Source organism: Panicum hallii, chromosome 9 (genome assembly GCF_002211085.1).
Source record: "Panicum hallii strain FIL2 chromosome 9, PHallii_v3.1, whole genome shotgun sequence".
Taxonomy (NCBI): Eukaryota; Viridiplantae; Streptophyta; class Magnoliopsida; order Poales; family Poaceae; genus Panicum; species Panicum hallii.
This window is the reverse complement of record NC_038050.1, coordinates 47,391,009-47,396,267: the sequence shown is the minus strand read 5'-3', so window position 1 is coordinate 47,396,267 and position 5,259 is coordinate 47,391,009.

Here is a 5,259-nt window from a genome sequence, read left to right as displayed (position 1 = left end):
TCCTTGAGTGTTAGTCAAAAGCACTTTGGGTACCCACACATGGCTTTTCACCTGAGTGTTCCATGAGCGGTGACCCACAAATCTAGCAACCACTTTACCATGGTGGTTCCTAGTTAAAACATAATCCGCATAAAATGACATTTAAGACAATGTTTTTAGTGTCTTGGGTGCTTGAAATGTGTCTTGCTTCAAAGAGGATGCAACAATTTTGGCACCTTCATCACATGTTGTGCCTCTCTTGATAAACTTGATTTGACTTAACCCTTGTTTCTCACTACTTCTCTTATGGATGGGAGTTGTCATGTTCACTAGGCATCCTCTTGCCCCTAAGGCGGCCTTCTTGTTATTCTTGACATAAGGAATGGCTTGAGATGTGCCATTTTCATTCTTTCCTAGTCCCTTACCTTTCTCAAATCCATATTTGCTTAAGTATCTTGAACCAAATCCCTTCGTGTGCTTCTCAAACTCACCTACCCTTGATGAGGGATTTGTCTTGAGTACTTCCTTGTGAGATGGTGCCTCTTCTTGCACCAATTGGGTGAGTCTACTAATCTCTTTCCTCATGGCTTGCATTTCGGCATGGTTAGTCACACAAATTTGAGTATCACCATTAAAGCATCGTGCACAACCATTACTAGTTGAAGGACTAGATGACTTTGAAGCCTTACAAGTGTTAGAAGAACTTGCTAAGAGAGTGCTAATTTTGACTTCAAGTGTCGTGTTCATGACTTGCAAGCTTGTTAAGCTTTCTTGAAGTTTATCATTATCTCTCTTTAAGCTAGCATGAGTGTCTTCAACTAAAAAAAGTTCTTTAGTTAAGTCATCCACTTTCCTCTTTTCACTAGTAAATGACTCTTCTACCTCAAGAAGCATGTTATCCTTGGCTTTTAGAGATTCTCCAAGCCTCTTGTTTTCCTTCCTTTCATTGGTAAGGTGCTTTTCAAGAGTTTCGGATTTTTCTCTCTCAAGCCTAAACAATTCCTCTTGTGATTCAAGAATCTCATCTAGATCATCTAGTTTCATTATTAACTTCATATTCTAGTTGCCGCACTCTTGCCATATTGTTTAATAAGACTAGCAACTTCATCATCATCATCTATTTCATCATCCGATGAGTTTGGGGATATTACCTTTGAGTTCTTTGCCATAAAGCACATAATTGGATCTTGATCTTCATCATCGGTGAGATCTTCAAACAAGCTTGGTTGATGTGAAGATAAAGTCTTGAATGCCATGGTTGCAATATCTTCATTGTCGGAGTTGCTTTCTTCATTTGAATCCCATTCTTGACCAAGATGAGCTTCACCGACATGCTTTTTGTATCTTGGTTTATCCCTCTTGGATGAACTCTCCTTGGCATTCTTGTTCTTCTTCTTTTCTTCCGGACAATCCGCAATGAAGTGCCCGATTTTCTTGCAACCAAAGCATGGCTTGCTTGATCTTCTTCTTGATTCATTCTTGTTCTTGCCAAAGTTTCGGAAGTTGCTCTTCCTTAGAACTCTTCTAAAGTTCTTGATGAAAAATGCCATTTGCTCATCATCAAGCTCATCATCTTCACTATCGCTAGAGTCATCATTCTTTGAGGATTGGATAGTCTTTTCTTTGCCTTTTAACTTTGCTTGAAGAGCCAACCCATTGTTCTTTGCAGCTTGCTCTTGTAGGTCGGCCAAATCTTGATTTATTTTGACTCTCTTCAATTGATCATGATGAGCCTCAATTCTTCCAAGAACATTCTCGGCGGTGAAATGCTTGAAACCCCTCTCCGCTCTTATCAAACTAGGTAATGTGACATCCCTAGCCATGTAGACGGTTAAGAGCTTATCCACTATCCAATGATCACCCCATTTGTCTCCACCAAGAGACTTGGTTTGATTGGTGATCTTTTTCATGCGGTTATACATCTCCTTAACGGTTTCATCTTTCTTCATGGAGAATAGACTTAGTTCATCTTCCAAAGTCTTGATTCTTGATTCTCGGACTTTTCTTAACCCTTGATTATTTACTTGGAGTGTGTCCCAAGCATCCTTGGCGGTAGAAGAATCTTCAATTTTGTCAAACTCTTCCGGACTCACGGAAGAGTGAAGAATGTTCAATGCTTGATAGTTTCTCTGTAAGACATATGCTTGCACGGGTGTTGTGGCTTCTCCATCTTCCGGAATCTCACACCCTATTTCAATGATTTTCCAAAGATCCTTGTGAATTGCACTCAAATAACCAAACATTTTGGTCTTCCATTGATTATATCCCGTTCCATCAAAATAAGGGGGCTTTCCCATGTGAATTGAAGCATTGTGATCATTAGGAATTTGAAATATGTAGTCATGACCCACTTGGTGATAGTCGGCTCTTTTCTTCACCTTTGAAGAGCTTGAAGATCTTCTCTTGTAGTCATTGTCCGAGTCATCACTTGACTCGATTATAACTTTAGTGCCTGATTTCACTTTCTTTCTTTGCAATTTCTTCTTCTTCTTCCTCCAAGCCTTCCATTCTTGAAATGATATCTCATCGTCGGTTGTTTTCAATTCTTCTTCCTCTTCTTGTAGCCTGTTCTTTTCCTTATCTTCTGATTTTTCAAATGACTTCTCCTTCTGAGCTTCAACCATTGGATCGGCTTGACCCTTGGATGAAGTGTCACTCGACATCTTGACTCTCCAAGCGGTTAAGCTTCAAATATGGAGAACTTTTGCTCTGATACCAATTGAAAGGACCTCAAGATGCCTAGAGGGGGGGTGAATAGGCTAATCTGAAACTTAAAACACTTCGAACACGGTTAGCAACACAAGTGTCCGGATACTCCGGATATATGTCCGGATACTCCGGATATAGTGTCCGGAGTTTCCGGAGATAATATCCGGACTATCCGGGTATGAAGGATACTGCTACTAATCAAAGATAGAAATGCTGTAAATTGAATCCAGTAAATTTAGAGGGACTAGTGGTACCTCTGAAGTGTTTCTCACCAGTTGTCTTACTCCTGAAACTCGTATAATGATAGATCACCCTCAAACCCTAAAATGTTAGTCTCACAAGCAAACAAACACAAATGTACACTAGAATTGCGAGAGAGACACAGAATTTGTTTCCCGAAGTTCACTCCCAAAGGAGCTACGTCTCCGTTGAGGAAGAATTCAAGAGATGGTGCTCAAGAACTCCTATACTCCTCTCCCAAGGGTGAGACCAACGCTCAAACCCTAGGGTCACTTACTATTAATTCCTCGGAGAGGAATGAAGATTACAAACCAGCTGTGATGCTCACAAATCAATCACGCAATCACAAGTGACGCCTAGCCGTCTAGGAGCTTGGAGCTCCAAGAGTAATAAACTAGAATCCACGGGCTAAACTTGGATTGATGTGCTCAAGAGATGAAATCAAGGCTTACTTTCACAATCTTAGCTCTTGCAACAATCTCACTTCAAACCCCAAAGAAAATCACTCAAGAATGGAGCAAATGGGGAGTGAGAGGGCTCTCTTTGGCTTTTCTGCAGTTCTGGTCGAAAATGAGCAAGAGAGGGAGAGTGAGAGGATGTATGGGGGTATTTATACCCCCTCTCCCAGAAACTAGCCGTTGGGAGAGCGGTACCCGAAAACTCCGGGTATATGTCCGGATACTCCGGACATAGGAGTCCGGACACTCCGGACCAAACTCGTTTTGCAGACCGGTAACAGTAACCCAGATACTCCGGGTATACGTCCGGATACTCCGGAAATTTCATCCGGACACTCCGGATTGAGATCCGGACACTCCGGGTTAGACATAGAATTTCACATGCAGTTCCTTTTTGAGTGTTGAGATGGTTTCTTATGATTTTTGTGGGTTCTCTTGAGCACAGCTACCATGTCTACACTAGTGGATCAAAGTTCCCCTTGATAGTACGGCGTTCCTAAACTCAATTTCAAAATAAAATCTAGTCTTTTAGTACACTTGAGAACGCCGCTTTTCATATCCTTTTTGAGGGTTCACGCTTTGCCATATGCTTTGCTCAGTCATCCTTAGCACCTGTACACATGCTTGATAACACGATTAAATATACATGTGCTTTGTCATTTATCACCAAAACCGTTCAAAACCTATCGAATCGTGGTTAGCATTCCTGCAGAAAACACAATATGTATATATTGAACCTTTCATGCCAGCATGTCATGAAAGCGTCCCCAATCATTACTGTTCACTATAGAAACAGCATCTGTACAATTACCGCCGTACAGACAACGTTAGCATACGTTATCGAAACAACGTATTCACGGGGGTACCGCAAAATGTGGGGATGTTGCTATTCATACCCCCTTACCTAACTATATACTCCCAATGTAGTCAACCGAAGTTGGTACATTGGCAGCATCTCAAGTAGGCCACTGCTTGAGAAACAGCGTTCGGTTCGCATCACCGACGGGAAGGCCAAGCTCCCTCAGTTGGCTGAGGATCCTTACCTTCTTACCTCATCGTCGAAGGTGTCGTTACAGAATGTAAAGTTGGAGTTGTGCATGAATTTAAGTTTTGACATAAAAGTAATGCTGGTAGTTAGGGTTATATATATACTATAGCCACCTTTAATTCCCTTATAAGCATTACCCTAGGGCTTTACGTACTAAGCATAATCCTTAACGAATCCAACGCAGTTTTGTCAAATACTTTGTTGGTCAAATTTTTATACTGAAAGCATTTTTAAGGTAAAATGTGTCTCCAGAGTAACCTTATAGCTCTGATACCAGCTGTGGCAGAACCAACCTGAATTATACCGGATCAAGTACGTGAGTCCACCCCGAGGGCTCCAACGTGCTTCAAACGGTATAATCCCTTGGCCTGTCGGGTAACGTCCCGATAAACCACCGATACACAGGATCAAATAAGGTTACCTCACACGAAGGTGAGTCCAGAGATACAATCACCATCATATTTTACATCATAGAGAATTACATAACAAGGGTTGTCCCAAAGAAGTATGAAGTTTCAAATTTAGAGAAAAGATTACAAACTGTTAAAGCTAGGGTTATTAGCAGCGGAAAACATATGCGAAGATTTACAATACGTCATCAAGATGGATGTCATGCTAAGCCCAGGCACGACATCACTCTGTATCACTAATGTTGGTCGGGGACGGACCCCATTCCACGGACCAACCTTCTGGAGGAGCACAGGGCCATGACAGGGAAAGAGTAGGGTCTTCAAAGGCTTTACCTAAAAAACATAAAACTAGCAAGGCTGAGTATACTAATACTCAGCAAGGCTTACCCGGGATTGGGTATACTTTAGCCCATAA